Below are 17,315 nucleotides of genomic sequence, written 5' to 3' on the forward strand. Positions count from 1 at the left end.
AGGTATCCATAACTCCCACTGGGTTCTATGGAGAGCTGACCCTGCATGGGCAGTCATCCGATCATGAAATCCAGCACTAGAACCGGTTTATTCTCAAAATAGGGAGGGGGGGAACTTACTGCTCATGTATAGCTGACAGATAGATTTTCAATGCATATTTAAAAAAAAGTGTCAGCTCTGCTGTTGGGTCTTTTTTTTTTTATTTAATACAGGAATTATTCATTGTACCCAAACCCACTGTTGCACGTACATTTCCTCTAAGACATTTTAGAATAAACTGAACTGAATGTATTAACAGTTAGGGAATGTATCCAAACAGTATACTTTTTCTGACTATGCCACCATATGCCAAACACCCCATTGACAAAAGTAAAGTAAAAAAAAAAAAAAACATTAAAAAAGTCATTAAAAAAAAACACATGAAGTTTCAGGCCCTCCTTAAATCAAAACTCTTTCACCTGAATGCACATAAAAATATTACAGCACAAACTTCATAGTAAATAGTGATGCAAAGTACACTAAAAAGTGTTATAAAAATAATACCTTACCAATGTGTGTCACCACATGCAGTTTATGTGCATTCAGACTGACCAAAGATCGGTTCCAGGACATCTAACCAGATGTGACAGGAAGAGTGAGCAGTGAGTCAGCCCTTCTCAGGGGTTTACGTATTAATGTCACAAAGCAAAGGCAGCAGCCATTGCTTCGGAGCACAATTCTATTATGTAGTGACGCACATCTGCTGTATTTATAGATTCTTCTACTGTGTGGGGAAGGTTAGGATAAAATGGCTGGGGTCCATCATGGCTTAAAATTAGCCTCTTTCACGGACAATTAAGGAAGCCACAATTGATTTTCAGATAGAGACTGAAATTTAATGGAATGACTGTGTTTACTATACTAACATCACTTGAGAGATATATTTAAGTATACAGTACACAGTAGGTATTATTTACACAGAAACAGACATGGATCACCTGCTTCGGATATATAGCTGAAGGCAGGATTCAGTAAGTGCAGCAGACAATCATTAGAAGTGCACTATACTCAAGTCAGGGCTATTATAAGAGACTTATCACGGCTATTTATTTGTTTTAGAGGACTTGGGGCAGAGTAGATTTTACAGGACCTTTACTTGTTTAACATCTGTGCCGCTTCCCTTACCGAGATAAGAAATATTCCATCAAGCTCAGATCTTGTAACCCATTACAGGGGTATTCCAACAAGGACAAGTTTTTTAAATGTACTCAGGATAATTTAAAAACCCACTTTTTTCACCGTTAACAAAAATAAAGCATTTCACAGATATAATTCCTAGTGTATACCAGTCCAGGACGAGCTCACATTGATACACAGACACCGACTTCCTGCCGGCAAACAACAGCAGCAGCGAGAGGAGAGCTACAAGCTACAGCCAGATAAGTTCTATATACACTATCAAATCTGATAGTGTGAGAGCAGAGATGTAGCAGAACTGACTTTGTCATTGTGTGGAATATGCATGTCATGGATCTCATCATCTCATCTCTGATTTGTCTCATCTCTTTTTCTATGTATCGGATACTAGTACAATGTTCAGAAGCTAAATGAAAGTGTATATAAACCAGTACCCTAATAATCTAACCACAATTGTCAGCACACTATCTCACATCACTATAGGGGTCATAATGTGTCTGCTTAGAGAGTCCCCACCCACACACTGGGATTTTACACTGACCATCACTGAGTTATAAGAGCTAAAACAGCAATAAAACTGAGTAAAAATGTAAAGTAAGGGGTTAAAAATGATCTTTACTGTGTAAACATCACTACGGGATTGAAATTTGAGAATTTTCTTTCGTGGGCAAACCCCTTTAAGGTCACTACTTACAGGACATAGGAAGAAAATGTGTGAAATAGGTTGGAAAATTGTCAGCGTTGCTGACAGTTTTGGGGGCATGGATTTTCCGTTTGGATGTGAAAGGAGTCTTATATGCAACGTTCTGTGGGAAAAAGCATAAAAAGCTGTTCTCCGAAGAGAAGACTGTTATTTAAAGGTCTTCTTGTTGGTTAATACCAATATCAATTTCTTTGTCTATTAGAAACAGAAAACCAACAAACACGCAGTCTCAAGAGCCACCAATAGGTACCCATTCTGTAAGTGAAAGTCTGACCTACTACAATACCCTGAAAAATGGCTATGGGTATTAACCAACAAGAAATATGCAACAATACACGTCTTTCTCATCTGCATTAGTGTAGTACTCCCTCAAACATAGGTACAACTCTCCTGTATGATTCATTGACATCTGATAGTGTGAGAGCAGAGATGTAGCAGAACTGACTTTGTCATTGTGTGGAATATGCATGTCATGGATCTCATCATCTCATCTCTGATTTGTCTCATCTCTTTTTCTATGTATCGGATACTAGTACAATGTTCAGAAGCTAAATGAAAGTGTATATAAATATATAATGTATATAAAGTGAATAGTGTAAAGCTTGGCTGATGCCACCATTTCCTCGCTTTTCTTACACTTGATGATCTCCATTCTGGCACAGATCTTCTACTTGTTCATCCTTACACACCTTTACTTCTAGTACATCAACAAGGTCTCCTCTTCTCTTGAATGCCCTTCCTCATGCAATGCACTATTTAACACAACAACATTTCATACCTCTTTCCACATGTGTAGTTTACTGAATCTGTCCTCTTACACATTAAATGTAAATTGCTTTTTTCACTCTGATAACTCCTTAGGTTGGTCAGTGCAAGATGTGGGTGGTGATGCTCTAATCAGAAACTTCATGATTCTTCTAGTGCTGTGATGCTGACAATGTGCTTAGATTATCATGGTACAGGTTTATATATACTTTCATTTAGCTTTTGAACATTTACTAGTATCTGACACATAGAAAAAGAGATGAGACAGATCAGAGATGATGAGATAACGAGATGCATATAACACATGACATTCTCAGCTCAGATATCACATCCATAACATACACTGTCAGCTCTCCTGTGTCTCCCTCCCCCTCCCCTGGATAAAGACCTTATCTTATCTATAGCTTGTAGATTTATTCTCCTCACACTTTTGCTTGCTGGCATGAAGTCTCTGTGTGAGTGGAGCTTGTCTTGGAATGCAAGGATGGGGGCCGCTGCAGAGCGGAGATCGGTGCAATGTCAGACAGAAGAACAATGGGGCACATTTACTAAGGGTCCGCAGCTGCGAATCCGTCGGGTTTTTCCCGAATATTTCCACTTTGTGCTGTATTTCACGGGATTGTGGCGCACGCGATCGATTTTTGGCGCAATCGCGCCGACTTTCGCACGACAGAAATCGGGAGGCGTGGTCATCGGACAACCCGAAGGATTCGGAAAAACCGCAGAATTTAAAAAGCCATTTGTGTCGCAAGATCAAGCACTCACATACACCAGAAAAAAGCAGGTGAACTCCGGCGGACCTCGGCGCAGCAGCGACACCTGGTGAATATCGGAGCACGGACCTTAGTGAATCCCGGCAGAACCCGAATCAGCGTCGGAGAACCCGCCGCTAGATCGCGACTGGACCGGGTAAGTAAATGTGCCCCAATGTGTCCTGCCCATACCACCATAATGCAACTTTGTGACAAAACACAATATTATCCTTTTTTTAAAAAATACATTGAAATGCAATGAAAATATATTTATAAAAATATTATAAACTTATATCATATTGGAGGTGTATGCACAAAAAGGGAGTTAAAAATAATAACACAAAGTCAGCTGACTTACATGTACCACAATATCCAACATCAACAAAAATTTACACAAAAAAAAAGAAAATTTCACAATGCTTCACACAGATATATTATTGCACTCTCCCTTACATAGCGGTAACCAAAGTAAAAAACTATATGGTATCCATAAACCAAGCTAACAAGATAACAAAAGTCACTTTTAGATGTGTGCCATTGTTTAGCCATGCAATAACAGAACCTTCCACAGTCCATGAGTTATAAGTAGGAAAGGCATAACATAGGTGTTATCGCCTGCTCTATCTTTTCGCGAGTGTGCGGCCATGCACCGCTGTTTCCTATGGAAGGGGGAGGGGTCACCACCTCCTCCTCCTCTCCAGCACACGGCAGAAGTTGCTGGGTGCTGGAGAACATCAGTCCCGACAGCATGTCTTAAGTGATGTCACAAGCATGTGATCGATCACCTCCTTGCTTCAGGTCATCCAATTACACACCAGGGATGGGATGTAGCAGAGCGGGTTGTCTTTGAAAGTTTGAATTTAGTAGAAATGTGTATGTATAAAAGTTTTTATGCACAAATAAACCAGAGATCAGACCCTGAACACACTGAACAGTATATATACACAGTAAAACCTCTTTGAGCAGATCTATTTGCACAGGAAAGGGGTGGTCAGTATAAAGACAGCAGCTTCCATAGAGCATAATGGCAAATTAGAGAGGTGGTCCCCTGGAGAGGTTTCACGGTGTGTGTGCATGTGCGTGTACACAGACACACACACATACACATACTGTGACATTGCAATGTGTTCATCTTTTTATACATATGTAGACGTTTTAATATATCTTTTTCTCAGTGATGTAGTAAATTACTGTATGATCATTTCTTACTATGATGCAGAGACACAGTGCTGTCAGGTCCGTCTTCCTTGCCCTACACTAGATCTCTGTACGAGTAGTAACACTGACTGTGTGCTGACTGGCTGGGTTTGTGCACATTCACGTGAATGCCCTTAACTGCTCTGGGATACTTACCCATAGCTGATGTCACAACCATGAAGTCCCACCCACTTTAGGAAAAGCTGAGAGGAGACTTATATAGACTTATATATCCATTAGCCCTATATCTCAAGGATAGGAAGAAGCAAAAAGCATGATTTTGGCATCGTTGGAATTGTTGTCAAAGGCTGTTGCTAAAATTATTTTTTTGTCAAGTAACTTTACAGATAAGCTTTAAAGGACATCTACCAACTGATAACTGGTACCATTACTACGGTAACTAAATGGTACCAGTAACTATTATTACTATGCCCAGCTCACTCCATGCCCTGGCCCTCCAACGTCCAAGCGTAAAACTGAAAAGCTACAGGAAAAATGTATTGAACACACTTACTGAAACATACTACTTTGTATTAGCTTGATTGCTTCAAGACCCTTCCTGTACAGGCGGTGCCCTACTTAAGAACACCAGACTTACAGACGACCCCTTGTTACACACAGACCTCTAGATGTTGGTAATTTACTGTACTTTGGTCCCAGGCTATAACGATCAGCTGTAACAGTTACCAAAAGGCATCTGCAATTAGGATTTATTGTTAATCCTAGTTCTCACGAAAAAATGGCCCTCTTTTCACTAAGTGGAAGGATTGCTTTCTAACTACTGTTAGCTTAAAACTGGTGTCATGACTTTCAATTACTTCCATGTGTTCAATACCTTTTCCCTGTGTCCTTTCTCATTATTACACATACATTAATTCAAGGACATCCAAAGTTTTATTTCTTTGCGGGTAGAGTGGATGGTTTGTTACGGACATCTGATGATAACTTCATCTTAACAGCTCCATTAGAAATATATTTACTTAGAAAATTAGTGATAGGTTCAATACTTATTTAACCCACTTAGGCCGGCGCCACACGTGGCGCTTTTGTCTGCGTTTGCAAACGCAAACAAAGTTGCGCCCACCGGGGCGGGCCTCGGCCCGATCGCATTGGCGTTTCTATGGAAACGCCTGCGATCGGGAACGAGACGCCGGTGTTTCGCGTTAAATTAACGCGAAACACCGGCGGCTCGTTCCCGATCGCAGGCGTTTCCATAGAAACGCCGATGCGATCGGGCCGAGGCCCGCCCCGGTGGGCGCGACTTTGTCTGCGTTTGCAAGCGCAGACAAAAGCGCCACGTGTGGCGCCGGCCTAAATCTAAAGAATGGAATATTATCCCTCTGTGGTGCCAGACCAGCAACTTGGCACAGCTATATTAACATCACACTAGACGTAGCCTAAAGGTCTTCATTGTCATTTTCTGAAACTGCACGTACAGAATTTAGCTCAAAAATAGTTAAACGGAACACTCCAGTCAAAGCCAATTCATTGAATTATGTATGCTACTGGGCTTGAAGAGAAGAGTCTAGAACGTAGAGTCATGGTCCTCTCTCAGGCCCTGCACAGGGTATAATTCAATGAATCAGCTGTGACTGGAGCGTTCCTTTATTACCTATTCATAAAGAACACTCCTATAGGTAGAATTTATTCCTTAGAGAAAGTAACCTCACTTTTGTGGCCTGTATTCCTGACAAAAATAGAGGCAAAGTTTTCTTTCACGATATTTCTGGGATAAAGACTCCACTTTTTCAGAGCACTAAGATAAAGAATTTAAAAAACCCATTCTTTGTGTACATTTCCTCTGATAAGATAAGAGTATTACATTACCTATTCACCATCTAGAATTTCTGGGAACACCTAACTTAGGTATTGAGTTTTATCACTGGCATATCCTTCACACCATAAATCCTTCACTTTGAAACAGATAATCAATAAAATGACAAAGGACGGAGACTTCCAGACTACAGATCATCATTAACATATCAGATGATCTCTCTGCCTTCTGAAATTGTCATTAATATCCAGGTTACACGTAGACTTGTTATGCTATGGTTCTCACAGTTATTCAGCACAAAGCTGGGAAACACATTAGTGGCTTGGTGCATAGAATGTGAAAAGATGTAGTTTTTGCATCTTTATTAACTACATGAGCTGGCAAGACCGCATATTGATCTGTTTCCATGAGAAATCGAAGGGTAGTGTCAGTGTCCTCCTTCTCAATTCATTCAGCAACATATGTGCTAACATCTGATCGCTAAACAGCCAAACAAACTCATTAGGAGGTCTCAGCTGGGAAAAGTACACAGGAAACACATCAAGCTTGATTTCCACTAATGTTTACTGGAGACTGTTCACAACTAGAAATTTACATGTAGTCAATGCTTTTGGACTTTTGTTTCCACGCTGTAAATAGACGCTTCCCTTTTCTGTGCTTGGTGAGTACCCAAAATTGCACAAATCGCACCTGGCCGCAATTCTTTATACAAAACATATTGGTACATTTTCTTAGGCCACATCCACACGTCTGTCTGAGGCACGTGTATTTTGCGGCCGGATATACAACCCCATAGACTGGTAGAGTGCCCTGGCCAAACATCTTTGGCCGTGCGGCACTTTTTCCTTTTTCACTTCAGGATTGTCATTTAGAGGGGGGTTAATTTACAGGTTCACTTTAATAAAGGATATTTTTCTGAACTTATTAAGAAATGCAGACTTTACAAGTGCTTTTCTTTAGGTCATAATTATTACATGGTGTTAAAAAAAATACAAATTCCAGACAATTTTTGTGAAGCCATTGCACATAAATAAATAGGATACATTTATATTAAAAAGTTACTGACTAGAACCGTGACCCATCAACAAGTTCATCCAAGTGTGGTAAAGGTAATATCTAACAATCAATAAAAGCATTGAAACATGGGTTACACAAAGCTAATGCATCATAAAACAGGCTTCTACCGATACGGATTACTGTGAATAGTCTTGGAAGAACTATTCAATCTGGAACACGGCCAGAGGATCTGCCAGAGCCAACAATTAGAGCTCTCCTTTATTACAATGAATCATATGGGATGTCAGGCCACCACAGCAGCCAATATGTTCTCATGGATTTACATGCATGGCTAAGGTGCAATGATTCGAGAAGTAGCTTGATGATATCCAGGGAAAGGCAACCCTATAGCAAGTAGGCTATTTGATATATACAACACAGATATCTCACAACAGACCATTTAGTTGCTCTATTTCTTTTATAAATAGTATACAGCACAGATCAGCTAACCACTCTCTTGTCATACTTATCATAAACGCAAGAGACAACTAGTGCGACGGTTTCTGACTGAATTACATTAAATGTCAATGCAATCATTCATCAAGTTGAAATCACCCTGGATTACTTGCTACCAGGCAACCAGGTCTATGACATACAGGAAAATGACAGAATACTGCCGAAACAGAAATTTAAGTGTTATATTACACGCTTCAGGTACAAATAAACCCATTTGTAAACTTGTACTGATCTTTACACCCAGGAGCGTTCTCCCAATGAGTCATGGGACAGAATGTCAATCACCCTTCTAGTTGTAACTACAAGTAAGAAGGCATAGAACATTCCTTAGACTCTTACATATGGAAGGGGGTGTCTTCAGTTTGATGGTCAAAAGCAGATGCATACACCATTTCTGCAATTTTGCTGTGACTGCATCTTGCAAACCACAGAAAACAATGTATCTCCATTCATCTCTATTATAATCTGTTACTTATGTGAAAAATTAACAAAACAGGAAGTAGCTTACATCCTAGAGAAAAAAAGGATCAGATGTGATATAATACAACACAATTCCTCCTTTACCGGAAATCATTTGTCAAAGAAAAGTAAGAAGTCCCTGTACTTAAAGAGGTATTCCCAGAAAAGCAAGTTTCCTAAATGTACTCATGATAACACATTCTCTTATTCACTATTAACAAAAATACAGCATATCACAGCTGTAAGTTCAACCTGTCTCTATCAGTCCTGGAGTACACCATTAGTTGCCCCTAGACATGACCCAGTAACTTCTGACTTTAGTGTCGGGCCACCATCTTGGATTCCTGTGTGAGGCCTTGTAAACATCACTAGGGGATTAAGATTTGAGAATTTTCTTTTGTGGGAAAACCCCTTTAAGAATATTAAAGCTCCCTACTGACGTCTAATTATCACGTCTAATTAACGTCTAGAACAAAATCCCCATATCCCAGAAGTCCTCTATAAGTGAGTGAAGTATGGGACAAATCTATCAATATCTGTAAGTTATCCTATAAGTTGTAAGTGTTTTCACTGCATAGTCCTGCATCTCCTACGTATTGGTTCTAACCAGCAACAGTGGAAATAAAGCAGAACCAAATAATGTAGTGAACTGTAGTCTAACTACTGCAGTGTAAAAAAGTAGCAAAGATGTTTCCTATTATGTCTGCAAAAATTAGCAAACTAACATTCTAGAATAAAAAAGGCAAGAACAATGGCAGAAAATATGAGTTTAGAATGATTAATGTATCATTTAACTAGATAAAGGCTGGGATGAAATCCTTGTGAGCTGCTACCAACAGGTAGTCATGACAGAATTAGTAACAGAGACCTGATGACAAGTTTCCTTTACCTGATGTTCTCTTAACACACTTTTTTTTTGTAAATTTAGTGAAACGATGAACAAATCAATCCTCTTCGACTAATGTGGCTACATGTTAACACTGCGACCCAGAACATGTCCATAAAGTTATATGGAACACAAAAAACACACACATTTCTTTATAAATTTTTTATTTAACACCATCCTCCATCTTTTACACCCTTGTTATGACGTTCTTACTCAAATTCCTGTGAACAATGGAAGGTTCCATTAATGCACAGCTAATAGAATGGCGCATATCTAAAGGTGACTTATCTCATTAGCTTGGTTTATGGATACATAGTTTGTTTATTTGGGTTATTGTTGTGAAAGGCAGGCGCCCCCTGTGGTTTTAATGTTCCCTGGTTTAATGTTCTGGTGAATATACACATGTGGGGTATGGCTGTAATCCTCACATATTACTATTTTTAGGAAAAAAATAGCGATGATTGTCTATATCAGTTGTGGCAAACCTAGGGCAAGGGTATCATAAGTGGCACTCTGAGCCCTCTTAGTGGTTCAGCACAGGGTTCGCTAGACAGGTCTTAAGGAAAATCTTCCATCAAAATCCATCATGATAAACCAGGAACATTTACTCCTAGATCCAGGCAATGTGATAACAAATATAAGATTACAAGTGTCACAGTGCCTGGAATTGCGTGCCCTTGGTTTATCCCTGCTTGATTCTGATGGTATATTTCCTTTAAGGGATCCTCCTGCAGTCCCAGGTAGCCCAGGACATGTCATGCCCAGCGTTATTTTAAAGTGAAGCTTCCTGGTCTACTTGCGACTGAAGGAATAGAGTGAAGGTGTTGACAGGGTCAGATTATCATTGGAGCCATCTCTGGAACCCCCGAAATCCTTGTGTCCTCAGGACCCTTGAAAGCTATGGAACAGCAAGAAGCGAGATGAGTGCAAAAACTTTAATGTTTGAATTGCTGTGTTGAAACTTCATAAATAAGTGGGTTTGGGGTTTCAGTTTGGGCACTCTGTCTCAAAAAGGTTCTCCGTCACTTGTCTATCATATGTGCTTTCATGTCAGTCACAGTAAAATTTACTGGTCTACATAAGAGATGAGAAATTGTCAGAATTTCCAGAAACCTGATCTCCATACCACAACACTGGTGCTTTTCAAAGATGACTTGCATTTCTGGAAAAACTGAGTAATTGCCATTAACACCAGTAATTTTACATCTAAAGAAATCCTCCTGGAAGTGAAGCAGACAATAAACCAGAATGACTGCGTGGCAGAGCTGTGGAGTATTCGCCATGTACTGTCCTCTCAGCAATAACATCATATTGTTTAGACATTCTTCCCAACCCAAAACACATTTGATCAACCCCAGCTGTCCCCAAATGGCAAGGAAAACTAGCGGTTTATCATATATTCCAACACAAAGGAAAGCAAGAAGCAGCCTGAGACTGGAGTGGCACATAGCATCTACTTATAGCTGGCCAACAGGAAAAGTAGCCAGTCCCTGGAACAGACACTACAACCTCCCCCTTTGCTATATGGGCATGACTAGAATTCGCACAGACTTCTTCTTGTATAGGAATGCTCATCTACTTGTGTCCTACCGCATGCATGTGTCTCTGGTCTCGAGCTGCTGGTTGAGATGCCCACATGGCTGAAATTGGAAATAAGTATCTTCTCTAAATGTGATTTCTCAAAAACAAACCAAACAAACAAACCTTAGTCAAAGCAGCATGCGATTAACCTGATGTGAAATCGTGATGAAAGGTTCCCTTTAAACGGGTTATCAAGGATTGTTATAGTTTTTTACTATGGGCCCCAGGAGCCCAAACAGGGTATACTCACTTCTAGAACACATTTTTGTTCAGTGTGATGCCTCCCATTACCGCCAATCTGTTTGTATAGAGAGACTGAGTAGTGATGTCACATGGACAGATATGTGACCACTACAGCCACTGGATTCTACCTATCTTAGGCTGTCGCAGATACAGGTACTGTAGTTAAATGTCACACCAGCATAATATTGCCATATGAACCCCCATAGGAGCCCCTTGATCTAGTGGCTTCCAGATGGTGGCGCCACCCTTTGTACTCTTTGCATGATAATATCTCACTGCTGCATACTTTGTATAGTAACTATAACAGCTATACGTTATAATGCACTGGAGAAGCAAAAGGTATATATTCCTGTGGACGTCATATTAAGGCAATGCAGCATCCATGTGTACCATAGCAACTTAAATTTTCACGATAACTTAAAGAGCCACATAGGCATGAGATTGTTCAGTTTTGCTGCAGTGTTTTCCATAAAAATTAACTTATAACACAAATACAGTTAATTAGTGTAGCGTCGCTTTTGCAATTTATAATACCATTGCTATCAGGTCTGTGAATAATATAATATTCTGTGTTTGAACATAGGCCATTGACATAACTTATCTCTTCCTGCAGAAGCAGTATGTTGTAGATCACTTGTGCAGGAAGCACCCTCTTCTGTACCACCGAAATAAACAAAAGAAGCTCTTCAGCAGCTGCAGCGACTATCATACAACTCTATGTGAAATAGGTGTGCTAGTGCCTTGATGTTGACCCTACTATTGTACTATGAGGCCTAATATTAGGAATGCCCCATATATGGACATGGCACGGCTTAATAACAAGTGGGTTTTAAAAATTGTTTACAAAACAAGAACAATACATAGTAAAAAAAATTTTAAAACACCTTTACGCTCCATTTACATGTACATGTGTGTGGGGGGGGGGGGGGGGGGGCGCGTATATATGGCCACAGGCATGCGGCCACAAATATGTCCCCCATTAACAGCAATAGACGCACAGAGCGATACGGCACCCTACAGCCCTGTACATGGGGAAAAGATAGGACAGGACATGTCTTTCCCTGTGTACAAGGCCTTATGCCGTGCATGTCTACGGAGAGGGGAGGGGTCACACCTCCTCCTCTCCATAACACCGTAGCCAGGTTCGTGTGAATTCGGCTTAATACCTGAAGCTGCAAGCATGTAACAGGCAATAATAGCCTCTGTGCTTATAAGCTGATATATATATGAAATATATTTTTGATATTTTAATTTGACTTCCTAATGGATTGTGTAAAACGCTGAGGGAATCTGATGTCTGGCTAATATTCCCTACATTTGTAATGATCCTTGTATGATGGTGTCTTTCCAAAGCCTCCACAATGACTGTCATGTGCAATAGTTAACTACCAGCACCAGCTGAAACCATGAATGTAAACCACACTGTAACCTTGCCAAAACGTACGTTCCAGTGTCGTCATTTACAAAGACTTTTACTATTGTGTGCTACATAATTATACTCTCCATAAATCACGTTATCACCCAGATGATCTGCAACTGCGGACACACAATTACAGACATTACAGCTTTGACCTATGAAAGACTTTGGGTGATACCACACATGGCGTTTTGAATCCGTTCTTGACCCTTTTTTAAGCAAAACGCATGCTTTTTGCTTAAAAACGGGCCAAAAACGGATTCAAAACGCCATGTGTGGCATCACCCTTTGCGCTCAAAAATATCATACCATACACCCTTCTGCAAATGGATGACTTGAACCATTCAATGCTCAGGTCTGTAGAGCACCATAAATACTTAGAAAGCACAGACATGTGCTCACTGTGTGCAATGTACAACCTGTGAACCACTAAATGCGCTGAACCGCGGTAACAAGTACAAAAAGGACAGAAGCATAAATTCACTTTTATGTGAGTTTGGGCAAATTTCATGTTACAGGGAAGAGGTCAGGGCAAGTTCTCTTTTTCCATAGTGTGACATGTCCTTGCCACATGTGCTAACAACAGAGGACGCAATAATAACTTCCTATCCAATGTATACACATATGGAGGCCAACAAGTTACACTGTGACAGCTCATGATTTGTTTTACTTGCAAACATTTTATAAATTATACACACAGAACCCTCCTTATCATCAAACATTCACACCAAGGTTGCGGTCACTTCCCGAGTACCCAAAGCCAATTCCCAGCCATAAAAATGCAAGGTTCTTGAGACAAGCACACACATTCACACGGTTGGGTTTTTTTTTCTTTTTATCAGCTTTGATGCCTCTGCAAAACAAGGATAATGGGAAAAAAACAGGTGCAGCGGCTTTACTTACCATTGTATAATCTCAGAAAATCCCAGACTGCACCTGGCCACAACAAAAAAGCACAAGAATGGGACATTCTCAGGTTTTTTTCTACAAGGACTTGGGTTTGTGCATTTACTTCAGTGGGACTGGTAGAAGTCCTTCAGGTCTGATCTTATATAATAAATACAATCATAAGGTCCTTGCAGGGCGATTGTTCATGGACAGATAGATATTATATGACTCTCCATCAGCCATTTTATGGTCAGGAATGCCTGGCTGATAAGGTAAAATACATGAGCTATCAATTTACATATCAATAAAACGGTACAGAACTTTTAATTGATGTAGATTGGTAAATTACCTAATATTCTGCCCCATCACAAACACTACAAAAACAAGAGGTAAAGTGACTAACCCCTTAAAAACTCTAATATACAACCTGTCTAATAGGAGTGAAACTGAATTCCAGTCACAGGTATAACTGCACCAAATTTGCTGTGTGTAAATATACCCTTACAAGAAGTGTAGTCTACTTTTAGAAAATATGATGACCAAAGATTATGTAGCAAGGCTAACCTGGCTGCAGTATTCAAGGAGGGGGGAGGAGTAGTCTTTCAATGAACGCTCTCTGGCTTTGATAACGTTCTAGAGAAAAACACTTCAATGTATAATGCCTAATCCACTCAACTCTTCCAAGAAGAGGAATCGCCCACCCCGATAATACGGCAACTGTGAATTTGTACATTTGTAGATTTCTTACACCTTGTGTAATAGCAGGTTTGTGACGTCATACATAGGATTGGCTCTGACAAATAAACCTGGATACCGACATTGTCCCAATACAGGGTGTTCACAACCGATGCAAGAGTCATAACATACGCAACCTTCATAGTAAGTGCAGCTCAGGAAACCTGGAAAACATTGGCATCTCCTAGGAGCGACCAAGTCAAAGTCCAAAGTTCAGAAACAGGAAAGCTACATAGAACAAAGTCCACTGACAAATCTATTCCCATCTTATGTAGTATATTTTGCAAAAACACATTCACTTGCATTGTTCTCTGAGTGAACATGGCTTTAGGCTATAGATGTACTCAAGGATACATCAACATGGGCTGTAATTTGCAGCATAAAATATCAGCTCCACATCTTTTAAGATATGCATCTTTCCACTGAAAACCACACACACAGTAACACATACACATGGTTCACATGTGGTTTTCTTTATAGCTATTCTCAGATATTAACCAGAAACGTATTTATATTCATTCATTGGTGCTGCACATCTGTAATGCCCAATATATTGCCAGGAGAAGGAAGCAGGATAAATGATGCCATGCGTTCTTGGCATTGTGTGCTCTCCAAACGTCAAACAGATCAGGGATGACAAATCCAATTTTTATATGCAGATCTAATGGTGTGTTTATCAAGTTCTTACAGCTTTCCTAGTTATCTCAATACACAAACATGGCTTTGTCAGGCAGATGGCTAATCTGGGAAGTTTGTGTCTCAGTTAGCTGCTAGTGGACAACTCTGTAAAACTGAACATCTAAATTAAAAGACCCAAATGAAACACTGACTTTGTTGCCCCCCGTAACCAATTACTGTACAGCTTTCCTTGTTCAAGACCACAACAAAATTGAAAAGCTGCCTTTAGCTATAGGGTCACACAACGCAGCTTCACAGCTAAACCTCTAGCTGTTACAAAATTTCATTCACATGCTTCAAAAAAGGCTGCGGCGCATCTTTGGCAAAGGTTGAACACAGCTGGATGCCCATGGCGATTCCACTGGGTGTACTACTACCAATTCCAATTATGGAAGATCATAGTGTCTCCCCAATATCTATGTGTTGAAGGTGCACATATTTCAAGTAGCAGATGAAATCAGATCCTGACCCAAGTCATCTGGAATCCTTTCCCAAAACATACAGTGCACGCTGTCCAAAAATTCCATCTGAGTGAACGTGCCCCATTATGCCAGCATTCTGTTTGATCTTTTTACAATGTGATCCCCCACAGCAGGGGTTGGAAAGTGACTGTAAATTCTACCATGCTATATAGTCAGGTAGCAGGACATTTTAGATGGAAGTACACAGACACAGTAATTTATTCCTAGAATTTGTACAGATCTGTCCCAAGGAGACAAGAAGAGTCTTGTAAAGAGTCTTCCAGAACCTCCTAAATATAATAATACGAGGTGCAAAGTGAATGTTAGAAATGCACAGTGCAGCAACAAGTGATACTCTGCAGACTGAACAGATATCTGAAGCCTCCATCCATCATGTTGGGACGTCAGCAGTCTGAAGCGGAGGATAATGATGTAGATGGTCCTTCATTGTGGGCACTGGTCATGGAACGATACCTGCTATCCAGGAGTCTAGGGCAATACGCACATGTGAATATGTTTGCCCATGTACGATAACCGATCCTCTGCTGCTCCATGCACATCAGTGCGCGGAGCTCCGCTATGTTGCCCGAGGCTGCCATATCTCTCAGTAAGTGTGTACAAGTTATTGGTGTGTCGCTTACCTGGATCCGGTCCCGGGCAGGCAGCCCCTGTCAGCTCCGGTGCCCCCCTCCCCCCGACATCATGAACTCCCTCGGCCGTTCTCTGCCACCATGGTAATGTAATGGCTCAATACTACACTCCGTAAGGACCTTCTAACATCATCGGATCACGTGACAGGAAGCAGAGGCGGGCTCTAGCCTGAAGCCCCTAACACAGGAAGAGAGGCTGCTGCCTGCCCTCTGCAAGTAGCGGGGGACCTGGGGAATTGAAGAGTGTGGCAGGGGCCGCACGGTTAGGCGGACATTGTGAGGGGCCGCAGGGACATAGAGACAGTGTGAGAGGGACCTGGAGACATTGTGGGAGGCAAAGGGGACATGGAGACACTGAAAGGGACCTGTGGGGACATGGAGGCGGTGTGAGAGGGACCTGTGGGGACATGGAGGCAGTGTGAGAGGGACCTGTGGGGACATGGAGGCAGTGTGAGAGGGACCTGTGGGGACATGGAGGCAGTGTGAGAGGGACCTGTGGGGACATGGAGGCAGTGTGAGAGGGACTTGTGGGGACATGGAGGCAGTGTGAGAGGGACTTGTGGGGACATGGAGGCAGTGTGAGAGGGACCTGTGGGGACATGGAGGCAGTGTGAGAGGGACCTGTGGGGACATGGAGGCAGTGTGAGAGGGACCTGTGGGGACATGGAGGCAGTGTGAGAGGGACTTGTGGGGACATGGAGGCAGTGTGAGAGGGACCTGTGGGGACATGGAGGCAGTGTGAGAGGGACCTGTGGGGACATGGAGGCAGTGTGAGAGGGACCTGTGGGGACATGGAGGCAGTGTGAGAGGGACTTGTGGGGACATGGAGGCAGTGTGAGAGGGACTTGTGGGGACATGGAGGCAGTGTGAGAGGGACTTGTGGGGACATGGAGGCAGTGTGAGAGGGACCTGTGGGGACATGGAGGCAGTGTGAGAGGGACCTGTGGGGACATGGAGGCAGTGTGAGAGGGACCTGTGGGGACATGGAGGCAGTGTGAGAGGGACCTGTGGGGACATGGAGGCAGTGTGAGAGGGACCTGTGGGGACATGGAGGCAGTGTGAGAGGGACCTGTGGGGACATGGAGGCAGTGTAAGAGGGACCTGTGGGGACATGGAGGCAGTGTGAGAGGGACATGGAGGCAGTGTGAGAGGGACCTGTGGGGACATGGAGGCAGTGTGAGAGGGACCTGTGGGGACATGGAGGCAGTGTGAGAGGAACGTGTGGGGACATGGAGGCGGTGTGAGAGGGACTTGTGGGGACATGGAGGCGGTGTGAGAGGGACCTGTGGGGACATGGAGGCGGTGTGAGAGGGACGTGTGGGGACATGGAGGCGGTGTGAGAGGGACGTGTGGGGACATGGAGGCGGTGTGAGAGGGACCTGTGGGGACATGGAGGCGGTGTGAGAGGGACCTGTGGGGACATGGAGGCGGTGTGAGA

At 42.1% G+C, this 17,315-nt stretch overlaps 1 protein-coding gene across 4 annotated transcripts in view; it reads right to left on the reverse strand.

The window, feature by feature from the left end:
* Nucleotides 1-16,029, reverse strand: part of TPST1 (tyrosylprotein sulfotransferase 1) — a 51,901-nt gene extending 35,872 nt beyond the window's left edge. Inside the window, exon 1 of one of the 4 annotated variants that reach the window (XM_072136234.1) lies at nt 15,869-16,029. The gene's annotated coding sequence lies outside the window, so the exon portion shown is untranslated. Of the gene's footprint in view, nt 1-548; nt 653-15,732; nt 15,754-15,868 lie in introns of those variants that run through there. The other 3 variants (XM_072136237.1, XM_072136236.1, XM_072136235.1) reach the window with 3 other exon arrangements.
* Nucleotides 16,030-17,315: the final 1,286 nt, after the last annotated feature.

The sequence above is a fragment of the Engystomops pustulosus genome, chromosome 2 (genome assembly GCF_040894005.1).
Source record: "Engystomops pustulosus chromosome 2, aEngPut4.maternal, whole genome shotgun sequence".
Lineage (NCBI taxonomy): Eukaryota > Metazoa > Chordata > Amphibia > Anura > Leptodactylidae > Engystomops > Engystomops pustulosus.